At 40.4% G+C, this 14,120-nt stretch overlaps 2 protein-coding genes across 16 annotated transcripts in view; one reads left to right on the plus strand and one right to left on the minus strand.

Annotated features, from left to right (window-relative positions):
- LOC147359626 (uncharacterized) overlaps window positions 1–14,120 on the plus strand; it is a 243,029-nt gene that overhangs the window by 201,435 nt on the left and 27,474 nt on the right. For 7 of the 14 annotated variants that reach the window (XR_015141038.1, XR_015141039.1, XR_015141037.1 and 4 more), the window contains one exon: window positions 11,316–13,768. The exons of 2 other annotated variants lie outside the window; for them this stretch is intronic. The gene's annotated coding sequence lies outside the window, so the exon portion shown is untranslated. Of the gene's footprint in view, window positions 1–11,315; window positions 13,769–14,120 lie in introns of those variants that run through there. 5 more of the 14 variants (XR_015141014.1, XR_015141044.1, XR_015141043.1 and 2 more) reach the window with 3 other exon arrangements.
- LOC147359629 (uncharacterized) overlaps window positions 1–14,120 on the minus strand; it is a 675,420-nt gene that overhangs the window by 140,183 nt on the left and 521,117 nt on the right. The window lies entirely within an intron of this gene.

A 14,120-nucleotide genomic window follows, 5' to 3' on the forward strand; every position in this document is an offset into this window, starting at 1 on the left:
GTCCTTTTGGGGGCTATGGCTCCAACTTGGGGAGCTTCAGCTCCATTTGTGGGGCTCCAATTTGGAGTGTTCTCCCTGTGAAGGGAAACTCTGTATAAGGCACTTCAGACAAGGGTCACAGGTCTAGTAGGACTTGGAGGTCACATTTGGGGCCATTTGCCATTGACTTTGAAGGTGACTTTCTGGTTGGTGAGGTTTTGGTTCGATTTGATTACTTTGGTTTGATTGGGCTCCCAGGTGGTGCTAGTGGTAAAGAACCCACTTGCCAATACAGATGCATGAGATGCGGGTTTGATCCCTGGGTGGGGAAGACGCCCTGGAGAAGGCCATGGCAACCCACTCCAGTACTCTTGCCTGGGCAATCCCATGGACAGAGGAGCCTTTGGACTCCTACAGTCCATGGGGTCGCAAAGAGTCGGCCACGACTGAAGTGGCTTAGCGCAAAACTGCTCTAAAAAACTAGTCTGTTCACTTAAAAAAAAAATCTGATTATATTCCTTCTCTGCATAACATTCTTCAGTAGTCTCCCACTGTTCTGAGAATAAAGCCTGTCTGGAAGAGGTCCTGTCCTGGTGGTCCAGCCCTTGCCCACACCTCCAGGCTCATTTCTCACTCTTCACCACCCTGATGGTGTCTCTGACCATAGAAGCCTTAGCTCTGTTCCTCAGAAGCAGCCAAGATCTTCAACCTGTGCCGGGCACCTGACATTTCTCTGACTGGGCGTTTTATCTCCCTTAAGTCCCCTAACTAACCCTCATCCCCTCAAACTTTGGCTTTCAGATTCAATGACACTTCTTCCAGAGAGGTGTTTCCTCACCATTCAATGAATAAAATCACTCCACAGCCTCATTCTTTTCTCTCACATCCCCCTAATCCATTCTATCATAATATTTATCATGATCTAATGAGGCACAGCGTCTATCTTATTCCCTCTCCAGTACTCAGCACTTCTTGTGGGGTTGGAATATGCAGATGCATGGGGGGAAATGACAGTAAAAGTAACACTGACCTAGTGTTCACAGTGTGCCAGGCACAGTGTTAGTCATCTTATCTACAGCTCATTAAATCCTCTTTGCAACTTAATGAAATAGACACATTATCATGCCTGCCTGACATGAGTAACCTGAAGCCAGAGAGCTTAAGGAACTTGCCAAAGGCTTCACAGCTTGGCTCTGGTGGAATGGAATTCGATTCTAGTTCTCTGGCTACAGTGTCTACACTTTGAACCAGTATGCCATGCTACCATTGTCAAGTGAATTAAGAAACGAATGAACTAGTGAACTTTGGTACATCTGACTCAAGACTGTGAAGTGAACGTCACTTAGTCATGTCTGACTCTTTGCGACCCCATGGACTATACAGTCCATGGAATTCTCCAGGCCAGAATTACTGGAGTGGGTATCCTTTCCCTTCTCCAGGGGAATCTTTCCAACTTAGGGATCAAACCCAGGTCTCCCGCATTGCAGGAGGATTCTTTACCAGCTGAGCCATAAGGGAAGCCCAAGAATAATGGAGTGGGTAGTCTTCTCCAGTGGAGCTTTCCAAGCCAGGAATCGAACCGGGATCTCCTGCATTGCAGGCAGATTCTTTACCAACTGAGATATCAGGGAAGCCCAAGGCTGTATCAGGGCCATGAAAGTGAAGTCGCTCAGTCGTGTCCGACTCTCTGCGACCCCGTGGACTATAGCCCACCAGGCTCCTCTGTCCATGGGATTCGCCAGGCAAGAATACTGGAGTGGGTTGCCATTTCCTTCTCCTGGGGATCGTCCCAACCCAGGGATCGATCCCAGGTCTCCTGCATTGCGGGCAGATGCTTTAACCTCTGAGCCACCAGGGAAGCATTACACTGTTTTTGTACTATACTTCCTGTTCCCTGATAGTCACCAAAACTTTCTTCACCATTTCTTTTTTTTTTTTCTCTCTCTCTCTCTCTCATTTATTACTTCTCTTTTGAGTTCACAAAACTGAAGTGTCTTCATTATCATCACTTCAAATCTTCATCTTATCTTCTTTTCAATTTTTACAAAGGGCACGTGCTTTTCAGGTTGTTTGGTTAAGTGCTAATAAAGATAATACTTTTTTGTCAGCAAAGAGTGGGTGGTGTTCTGATTTTAGAAGTGATCAGTTGACTTTAGAAAGTACTGAAAGAAAATTCAGTGTGTCCCTCATTCAACTACTCTCTTAGTGGGTTTTTAGTGAAAGATCCAGCTGGATTAATGAGGGAAAATCCTCTCTAGAGAAATACTGCTGTGTTATCACATTTTGAGTCAATGGAATGCATTCTGCATTTGTTAGCTTTGGGGCTTTCTGCTCATAGTCTGGACCTGACAGTGTGGGCAAAAAGAGAGAACAGAAATAATCAAGAAGATATACAAGAGTTGGTATAGTACTATTGCAAAGACTCCTCTATAAATTTAGTTGTGGAAACACAGGCAGTAGCATTCGGAGAGATATCAACTGACTCAGAATATGATCCATGGGCTTAACTCAGAACTTTGCCAGAGGGAAGTCATACACTTAAGTGGCTGCTGAATAGTCATGATTTGAATCGTTGTTCTGCTCTGGGGGCCCAGATGACTTTAAAAAGAAACTGCAGTTCCTTTCCATTAGCTTACAGCATAGCAGCAACTGCTTCTTTAAAAGATATATCTAAATAAGATGCCAAGATGACACATGCTTTTCAAGGAATGTCGGTAGAATGTTCAACACAGCTACGGCTCTGTCTGGCACAATTCAATAGAAGTTCTCAATTTTCTTGGAAGGGAAATATTCCATATGCAAAAAGCCCACACTCTATAGAAATGACAAGTGCAGTTGTCAGATTGAAGCAATGTTTTTAGTTATGGTTTTAGGATGTTAATTTAGCTTTTCAGTGGTGGGATTACTCTTCTGGTTAGTTCATTAAGCTTGCATTGTTAGGATGTAGACTTATTGTCTGAATTTCCCTTTGGGCATCTGTGCAATGAAGATGAAGAAGGGAAGGTCAAACACAAGCACATTGGGGTTAATATTTTTTAAAAGAAAATGGACAGGGAAGTAGGAGCTCTGAGCTGTAATTTTGGTACTAATCAGTGAGCTGTTTGATCTTAAATAAGTGACAACTTTTCTAGCTGTCATTTTCATAATTTGTAAATAATGAAAAATGACCTCTATTGTTGATTGGATTTAATAAAGTTCAGTTCAGTTGAGTTCAGTCGCTCAGTCGTGTCCGACTCTTTGTGGCCCCATGGACTGCAGCACGCCAGGCCTCCCTGTCCATTACCAACTCCCAGAGTTTACCCAAACACATGTCCATTGAGTCGGTGATGCCATCCAACCATCTCATCCTCTGTCATCCTCTTCTCCTTCTGCCTTCAATCTTTCCCAGCATCAGGGTCTTTTCCAATGAGTCAGCTCTTCACATCAGGTGGCCAAAGTAGTGGAGTTTCAGCTTCAACATCAGTCCTTCCAATGAACACTCAGGACTGATCTCCTTTAGAATGGACTGGTTGGATCTCCTTGCAGTCCAAGGAACTCTCAAGTGTCTTCTCCAACACCACAGTTCAAAAGCATCAGTTCTTCAGCACTCAGCTTTCTTTATAGTCCAACTCTCACATCCATACATGACTACTGGAAAAACCATAGCCTTGACTAGATGGACCTTTGTTGGCAAAGTTAATAAAGTTATATATATTATATATATATATAAACTTTGTTAATAAAGTTACATATATATAAACTATATATATATATATATATATATATATATACACACAAAAAAAACTGTGTAACTTTGATATCAGGGATATAATAGTGAGCAAAGAAATACATAATAAGTCCTATTATTGTGCTTACAGTCCTTTAGGGTGAAAAATCTTAAATGACTAATCCTGCTGTGTGTGTGTGTGCTCAGTTGCTTTAGTCATGTCCAACTTTTTGTGATCCTATACACTGTAGCCCCAAGGCTCTTCTGTCCATGGGGATTCTCCAGGCAAGAATACTAGAGTGGGCTGCCATGCCCTCCTCCAGGGAATCTTTCTGACCTAGAGATCAAACCTCCATCTGCTAGCCTCTCTTGCATTGAAGGCATATTCTTTACCCACTGAGCCACCTAGGAAGCCCTAATCCTTGTAATAAAGGTGTAACTATATTCTGAGCTCAGGGCTTGACAGTAAAGGAGTGTGGTCCTATGAAGCATAACTAAGGGTACTGACTGGTACAGGGAAGGCAGGGAGAGCTTGTCTACAAATCTATCCTTTAGTTGAGATCTAAAAGAGATAGCAAAGTGAGAGAGAAACAATGTCCAACTGAGGAAACAGTCTGTGCAAATATCCTGGGGTCTGAAGAATGGTGGCTTTGGTAAACTGGAAGAAGGCCAGGGTGACTGGAACAAGAGAATGAATTGGAGCAAGTTTCTGGAGGCAAAAAGAGAGGAAAGCAAAGCCAGGATAAACAGTTTTACAGCATATTTTCAGAGTTTTTGTTTTCTTCCCAGTGACAGGAGGAACTCAGTTTTTTCAGTTAGATGTTGGGAAGATTAAATGGGACACTGTATGCAAAATGCACATTTGTGGACATAGAATAAATGTTCATTAAATGAGACCTAATTGTAATCATTTCAGGAGAATCTTTATCTAAAAAATTTAGACAATGGAGGAACTATTGTAAGTGGAAATACTGCCTTGATAAAAAATGTTCAGAATAGGTCTAGAATCATGAAAGAATCAAGCCAATGTAGGTATTTACTATCTGCTGCTGCAAAGTCACTTCAGTCGTGTCCAACTCTGTGCAACCCCATAGATGGCAGCCCACCAGGCTCCCCCGTCCCCGGGATTCTGCAGGCAAGAACACTGGAGTGGGTTGCCATTTCCTTCTCCAATGCATGAAAGTGAAAATTGAAAGTGAAGTCGCTCAGTCGTGTCCGACTTTTAGCGACCCCATGAACTGCAGCCTACCAGTCTCCTCCATCCGTGGGATTTTCCAGGCAAGAGTACTGGAGTGGGGTGCATTGCCTTCTCCGATTTATCTATCACAACCCATAACTTGTAAGCAGGTTTTACCCATCCAAGGATCATGTCCTTGATAAATAATGAAGTCAATACATGGAAGCTTGAGCATCGTAGTTACCCTGGGCCCCTGACGCTCTCCTCCTGGCTTTACACCTGTACTGTCCTGTCCTACTTATGTGTTCACCCTTGGCATTCTCTCGTGATTTCTGAAACTCTTTTGCTCTTTGGGTTTGCACATTGATTTTGATTTTTACAAATTGACCCTTGCTGTTTTCTGTGCCTAAAACTGCAATTTTCTCTGCAAGTCTCTTCACTGCCCAGTCACCTTGTCTAGGGTCCTGTCCTTTATTTTTAGCCTACCACATCTAAAACTCGAAAGAGATTCAGATAGTCATTGTGCTGAGCATATATGGGGCATTCAATATTCAAAGATATTAATTGGCATATTGGCTGCAGATTGTAATCATGGTAATCAGTGGAAGCCTAATAATAAATTAATGCAACAAGGTCATTGGAGTGACCCTCAGAAAACTATTTGCTTGCTGCATCATTGATTACAGAGGGGAATTATAACTGCCCCAGGGTAGCTGTGAAGGGCTAATTCGTGTAATACTGTCACAGTTCTCTGACTCTCCTGCTCATCGACAATATTCAATCAAAATTCTTGCTGCACTACATGCTGATGCCAACAAGACCTCTGAGTTGTCACAGAGCTCTCCTGTGAATACAGGGAACTCGGTTACCTGGCGTCCATCACTACTCAAGTGACCTACAAACAGATGGAACTTAACATGTCCAGGGTACAACTTATTACCATATCCTAACCATTTCTCCTGTGTTTCCTAACTCCTGTCAGAAACCTGGGTATCATCTTTGATACTTCTCAACACTCACCTACCACGTTCAATCAATCTCCAAGACCTGCCTGTCTTATCAACTAGTCTCTTTAGAATTTGCCTACTTCTCTCCCTATCCACTCAGTTTTCTTAGAATGCATAGTTTCTAGTCTATAATTAACACACAAGACTTCCAACTGACATGCTTGTTTTTTAACTTGATCGCTTCATCCCCACCCATGCATTCTCCATCCTATATGTATTCCAGGAGGTCTTTCTAAATTTTATACTTGATCATGTCACTTTCCTGCTGAAAAATGCTCACATAGTTCCTTTTTGCTATTTGAACGAATTCAGGCTATTTAACATGGACTATAAATTCTTTCATGACTTTTCCCTCAGGGGGTTCATCACTCCTAAACTTTTCCTTGCCAACCATTCTGAAATATTTGCTTTTCCATGAATATGTCATTTTCTCTTCCATTTCTGGACCTTTGCTTATACTCTGACTTCCCCCAAAGCAGTCTCCCTCTCATTAAACCTTTTCTAGGCTGGCCTGGCCCCAGTTATCCTCAGATTTCCATGTCAATGTCAGCTCCTCCAGGAGGGGGATAGTTATCCTCCCCTTCTACTACTATCCTGTACTTACTCCATCCAACCAGTTGTTGACTTTGTTGACATTACTTGTTTACTTGTCTTATCTCTCTGTCTCAAATACAAACTGGTTAAGAGTGGAGATAATCTATGTTATTTTCATTTTATTACCAGCATCAAATACGACGCATGGCCAAGTACTAACTTAAAAACACATTTGTTGAATAAATCAGTAAGTGCATGGAAAGTTAATCAAAGGCGTGCTTATAGAAAGACATCCATAAATGCCATTTTATTCTAAGATGATTGTATACTAGATACCAAACCAAAAGCATCTCTGGATTTAAAAAATACACACTTAATTCAAATTTGTCCCGGAAGAGACAGATAATCTGGCAAATGCTAGATGCTAATGGGCTGCTTTGAAGTAAATACCACATTCCAGGCAAGTCATGTTTTCTGCATGTCATGTAGAGAGGACATCGCTGACCCAATAGCATTTATTTTATTCTTTCCACAGATGTTTACTGTTTTCAACAACAACAACAAATCCAAAGATTATAAAATTGAGTTGTTTCCCATTTCTTGAAAGGCACTGTTAACTTATACCTGGAGTTATTTTTGCTATCTCAGTATCTAGTGGCTAATAGGTAGCTAGGTTAAATAAGAATGTAACTATAAATGTATGTTAAAATGTATTTGATTTGGAATCAAATGACTGGGCTTTGCCACTTACTAGCTAAAGAATATTCTATCAATTCCATCACCAAAAGACATCTTTAAATCCTTTTACTTCTCCTATCTTTCTGTTACTAAGTCCAGACCAACATTATCTATCACTTAGTCTCCTCAGTAGCCTCAGTTCCCAGTTTTTTGCTTTTGTTTTTTTGTTTGTCGTACGTCAATCCATTCTCCATTCTTCAGATGGCCAGGACTCTCTTTTCAGAGGACACACTTGGTTCTGCTCTCTCTCTGCTTAAAACCCTTCAGTGACTTCCCAGTGATTTCAGGATAAATTCGAACTCCTTATCATCATCTAGAAGGGTTTGCCTGATTTGGCCTCTGCTTACACTTTCCCACCATTTTTGTTCCATGTGATACCACATTTCCTCCAGCTCTTTTTATTTTTTTATTACCCCCACTACAGTGGCTTTTCTTGGGAAGTCATTTGAGCAATGCTCAGAGTCATTAACATCCCCTGTTGTTTGTGAACAGGTCAAACCCCTTGCTATATAGTCCACTGTCTTCTCCAGGCAGGACTTGGAGCTTCTGCTGCTCTCAGAACAAGGCCTATTTCACCCTGGGAACATGGTGAATTGTAGAATGCACAGCTCTGAACACAGACAGGCCTGGGTTCAAATAGCCAAGTAAATCACGATTTAACAATAAGAATAAAAATATTCACTTATTATTAGTGTAGATACCATATTAAGTTGATTTTCATGTATCATCTCTTTTAGGCTTCAAAAAATCATACTATATCATTATTCCAATTTATGCATAAAAAAGTTAATTTTTAAATACTGTTTTCTCAAGTCTTAAGTGGGGATTTAAAGCAAAGTCTGGAGACTTTAGAACCAGAACTTAGCTTCTGTCATATACATCATATACAGAAATATGATATAGTCAGTACTTAGCACAGCGCCTAGCATATGTTAACCTTTTATAATAAATAACTTTCTTTGTTATTTCTCCTTTAGAGGAGGAATCACCCCTTTCCCCTCTCTGTCTAACCATATTCTTTTCTGTTCTTCGGCACTAGGTTCAGTCATGCTTTTCTCAACCGCTGGTGTGCCCTGAATCCACCACTCGTTTTGACTTTTCTCACTCACTGTGCAGGATCATAAACTCCTGCAGGGCACCGGTTGTTTTCCATGTTTTTGTGGCATTCCTCTCAGCACCTTGCACAGTGCAATGTAATTGTAGGCCAGTCAATAAATGCTTGTTGAATGAATGCGTTAAACCTCATGATCGATCTTCTGACCTTGAACTCACTACAATGTCCTAAAGAGCTGAGCTAACTTGTTAGGCCAAGCACAATTAAAAATCATATGTATATATGCATTTCTTAAAGGAGAACTTTGTGATCCCAAATTATTGGCGAGCCCAGTGGTTCTTGACTGGGGAGATTTCCCCCCAGAAGACATTTGGCAATGTCTGGAAACGTTTTTGCTTGTCGCAATTGTGGGGTGTACAACTGGCTTTCAGTGTGGAGGGATCCAGGATGCTGTTAAATATTCTACAATACACATCAGCTTCCCACACAAAGAACTATCCGGCCCCAAATGTCAACCGTGCCAAGACTGAGGAAACCTGGGTTAGATAAGATATCAAAAGAGATTATAGAATTTACATAGAATTTATCGAACACTTTATAAATATGTACTATGCATCTATGTTGCATGTGATTTTGGATCGTGTATAAATGCATGAGGGCTGCTCTGGTGCCTCAGTGGTAAATAATCCTCCTGCAATGAAAGAGACATGGGTTTGATCCCTGGATTGGGAAGACCCCTTGGAGAAGGAAATGGCAATCTACTCCAGTATTCTTGCCTGGGAAATGCCATGGACAGAGGAGCCTAATGGCTACAGTCCATGGGATCCCAAGAGTTAGATGTGACTTAGCAACTACACCACCACCACCATAAATGCATGGAAAATAGGAAGAAATCTCTACTGTTAAATTCTTTTTGAATCAAAATTTCAAAGCTACTAGGAAAAAATCATATGTTGTTAAACTCTGCTAATTCAGAAGAATGTAAGGGAAAGTCATTACCTACCATGTGATTTATATAAGAACAGCCAAGTTTATTATTTGACACAATATACAGTAATTAAATGTGGCAACTAACAAATGATGCTCATAAAGAGATTCTCAAAATGGCTATGAATTGCCTGTAATTGATGAGTTTATATTCAAAGGAGTGATGAAAAATAATTTTTTAAATTTTGGAAAGTTTTTGAAATAGCTTTTAACACTTCCCTTTCTCATACCTTTATAATCTGAACTAAAAATTGCAAACTGTGCATAAAATTCCCATCGTTGTTGTTTAGTTGATAAGTCGTGTCTGACTCTTTTGTGAGCCTATGGACTGTAGCCTGCCAGGCTCTTCTGTTCATGGAATTCTCCAGGCAGGAATACTGGAATGGGGTTGCCATTTCCTTTTCCAGCAGATCTTCCTGACCCAGGGATCAAACCCGTGTCTCCTGTACTGCAGGTGGGTTCTTTACCACTCATCCCCCAGGAAGGCCCCCAAATTCACATTAGAAGCATCCAAATTAACTAATCTTTTGATGAGAAAATCATAATCACATAGTTCTTAAATTGAAATACTTTAAAACACACACACACACACACACACACTCATAGCAGCCAGATCTTTTCATGGAAGACAGTAACAGAGATATGGGTAAAGCAAAAAGAAAAAAAAAAAAAAGCTGTAATAGAAGTCAGGCTTATTTGGTATACAGCTTATGTGTCTGCAAGAAAGATGTTTTATGTCAACTATTCTAACCTATTTTTTCAGTAGATTTTATTTTGGGGGCTTACCTGATGGCTCAGAGGTTAAAGCACCTGCCTGCAATGTGGGAGACCCGGGTTTGATCCCTGGGTTAGGAAGGTCCCCTGGAGAAGGAAATGGCAACCCACTCCAGTATTCTTGCCTGGAAAATCCCATGGACAGAGGAACCTGGTAGGCTACAGTTCACAGGATCACAAAGAGTTGGACACGACTGAGGAACTGCACTTCACTTCACTTCTTCATTCTAATCTATTTTTCAGTAGATTTTATTTTTTGGAGCAGTTTTAGGTGGACAGCAAATGAACATAAAGGATAAAGATTCCCCATATATCTTCTGCCCTGACCCCTGAACAAGGCTCTGCATCATCAACATCCCCCAGCAGAGTGATGACCTTTGTAACAACGGATGAATCTGTAGTCATACATCATTATCACCTGAAGCCATGGTCTACTTCAGGGTTCACTGTATATGTAGGATATTCTATGGGCTTTGACAAATGCTTACTGAGATGTATCCACCATTATAGTATCATCCAGGGTAGTTTCACTGCCCTAAAAGAATTATGTTTAAAATAAAAACCAGAACAAATGAGGGCTCGTAAAGTTACTAGCAGGAAGATAGTTTTCATGCTAAAGAAAAGCCCGTCTTTCTTAGGTTATTTACACAAAGAAATTTCATTTCCAAAAGAAAACTGGGACGTCTATAACTGGAAACCAGACATAGAAATGCTTGCACGTTCAACCCTAACTTTTCTTTTTACCCACATTGTCTTTTGGAATATGAAGGAATTTGCTTTATAAAAATTTCCATTCTTGGAGTATAGAGAAACTTGTGAAACTTCAGACAATGAGGAAAAGACTGGTTATAAAAGAAACTTCTTGTAAAACAGTGAGTTATAACCATAAATTCTTTCAGTTCTGAACCCTGAAAGATCAGGGAAAACTTGACAAAATGAAAATGTTAAAATTTTCAGGCAAGCCAAATGAACTTGTAAAAGCATATTTGCATCCATGTAAAAGAACCTGGTACACGAAGGTGTAACGGGGGCAGTTTGGATGAAACATGAAATTAAACACATGCATGACTGTTACCAGCAAAGCTAAAATAAAATGAAGCAGATGTCTACTTGCTTAAATAGGTGATTTCTGTGTTAGGAAGTAAAAACTGAGCTTGAGAAATAATAGCATATATATCAGGTTTAATCACTAATGACTGTATGGTTCAAATAATTCCATCACTCCTGTGAAAAGTAGACTTTTTAGTAACTTTGCTCGAAACATCTGAGACTTTTGAAAGTGAGAGTAATTCTGATAGTATGAAAAACACATTTCCAATGTCATAGTTTTTTTTTGTTTTTGTTTTTAACAAATATTAGGAGAGGCATGAGTTGGACACAACTGAAGCGACTTGGCATACATGCATGCATTGGAAAAGGAAATGGCAACCCACTCCAGTATTCTTGCCTGGAGAATCCCAAGGACACAGGAGCCTGGTGGGCTGCTGTCTATGGAGTCGCACAGAATCGGACACAACTGAAGCGACTTAGCAGCAGCAGCAGCAGGAGAGGCATGCTGGTGCCATGTAATGAGTAATGGATTAAGGGTGTAGAGGTCAGACAATCTGTGTTTTACTCAGCCTTGCTATTAACTAACTGTGTGGCCTGTTATGTAACTTCTGTGATCAACAGTTTACACATTTAAAATGTCATTGAGTATGGGGGCTCACTTCTGATTTTCTTGACTGGGAGAATGCTTGCTTAAATCCTAGGGACAGGAAAATGGAAGACAGTTGGGGATGAGGGATTGACAGGAAGACAAAGACAAGCTCAGTGCTGGAGGTGACATGTCTTTGGTTAGCAGGAGGATTAATCCACGAGGAGTTTCATTTCCTCATAAAATACAATTTTGAAACGTGCCGCTATTATGAAGGTATAGAGGTAAGACCTTCACTGGGAAAGAAGTACATGCCAGGCCTCAGTAGACTGCCTGATGGAGGAATTAAGCAATGAACGATAGATGTGCCATGTCCGCCTATACTCCCCATCCTCAGCATTGCCTGTCCTCGCATCTTTGAGTGTAAGTGGCTGTAAGCCACATGCCTTTATGAACACGGTTGGGTGGGGAAGAGAGATGAATGGGTCCTTTGATTTGGATCTTGTCTTTTAATTATTTGATGACTATCTTCTATTCCAAAACTTATGAGCCTCTCTCCCATTATAAAAATAATAATAATTGTCATCGCATGTTGGGCATAATTCACATATAAATTCAAAATTTTATGAAGTATATATTATTACTTGCATTTTACAATGAGCAAATCTATATTCAGATAGGCCAAGCAATTTGAGCAAGTCCCCACAACTGTTCAGTAAAAGAAGAAAGGCACCATCTCTTAGGTCTGATTGGATGAAATCTGAATTTTCCTGGTATTCTTTTTATGAAACCCTGTGGCTCTCTTTTATAAAACTGGAGAGGTCCTTCATGCCCGGGATGGACTCCAGGTCTATCGTTGTTTCTAATGATGAATTATGGCCTTGGTTGCCTTGTAACCCACGCTTCTCAGAACACTAGCTTTGGTGACCACCTGGCTAGAGTGATTTATTGAAAAGTGACTGTTCTTCCTTCGATGCACACAAGTGCATCGCCAGTACACCTTGGGGTAATTATATCATGGATGAAGGACTGCAATGGCAACCACCCATGGAGTTGTTTATGTCCTGGAGCTGCAGTGCATGGCACCCCAGAGGGCTCTTCCTCCTGCTGAGGTTCAAAGGCTGTGGGCATGGAGGTCAGGGTGGGGGTGGGGGATGAGCACTAACCTATTACCATGGAGACAGGGATACTGATAAAGAACAGGCATCCTGAGGAAGAAGCATCTAGAGTAGCCGTATTGCACTTCTCAGAAGGTCCTGGTGGAATTAACAAAAATGCTGACCTTTTTCAAAAGGCCCATGCATAATTTATAACCCACCTCCTAAATTGGTTCCCTCAACCTTTTTTGCTTTAAACATTCAATGGTTTATGCCACATTCAAGTTCCAGTTCAAATATATAATCAAATTCTAAAAACATTTTCACCTTAATAGGCTCTTTGGTTGAAATGAGGTGATGATGCGGCTCATCTACCTTCAATAGCAAAAGTGGACATTGGCAGATTTAGTTTTGCATTTGAATTCCCTTTGAATAAAAGCTTCACCAAAGAGCCTCTATTTTTAGCTGTATTTAATTAAAATTTTAAGAATAGGCCTTTCCTTCCACACTGAAATCCAACCAAATTTTGTGGATAAAAAGTGAAGAAGAAAGTTAACTAGTATGTATTAAGCAACATTTTTAAAAATCAATTTTATACAAGTAAAATTGTTCTCATGAAAAGGCAATACTTGCCTCGTAAAGGTGTTTCAGGGATTAAGATGTGACACAGGTATGGCAAGTTCAAAAGCCTGCAGGGAACCAAGAAGACCAAGTATTCCATGACATCCCTTGTGTGTGGAATCTAAAAAGAAATGATACAAATGAACTTATTTACAAACAGAGACTCACAGACTCAGAGAACTAACTTATTGTTGCCTATAGGAACGGATAGTTAAGGAGTTTGGGATGGATATGTACACACTGCTGTATTAAAATGGGTAACCAGTAAGGACCCACGGTATAGTACATGGGACTCTGCTCACTGTTATGTGGCAGCCTGGATGGGAGGGGAGTTATGGGGAGAATGGATACATGTATATGCATGGCTGAGTCCCTTCACAGCATTGTTAATACCACAACATTGTTAATCAGCTATATCCCAAAATAAAGTAAAAAGTTTAAAATTTTTTTTAAAAAAACAGCGTCTTCTCTTCTTCTTAGTCTGATTTAATGAAATTTCAATGTGTTGCTTGAACTGATGTGCAAGAAAACGCACACTTCAACCTATCTCTGAAAAGAGATGTAGTTATGTAACCTGCTAATCTGCATAAAGTAGATGTCAAAAGAAAAAAAAAAAGTCTGCAGGAGCCAAGAAGACTGTATACATAGGAGAATGGGCTGAATGCCAGGCAACAGGGCAGGGTAGGGCCTGAAGCAGTTTGGAGAGTGCATGTACAATCTGAAGTAGGCATTTGCTATTCAGCTTTGCCATTGTTTAAAAAAAGAATAGCCATTAATGGAGAAAATGGTGAAATTTCCTAAGCTTTAAAT

This window comes from Bos grunniens, chromosome 14 (assembly GCF_055505025.1).
Source record: "Bos grunniens cultivar Pamir isolate PY7600 chromosome 14, Bosgru_T2T1.0, whole genome shotgun sequence".
In the NCBI taxonomy this organism is placed as follows: Eukaryota; Metazoa; Chordata; class Mammalia; order Artiodactyla; family Bovidae; genus Bos; species Bos grunniens.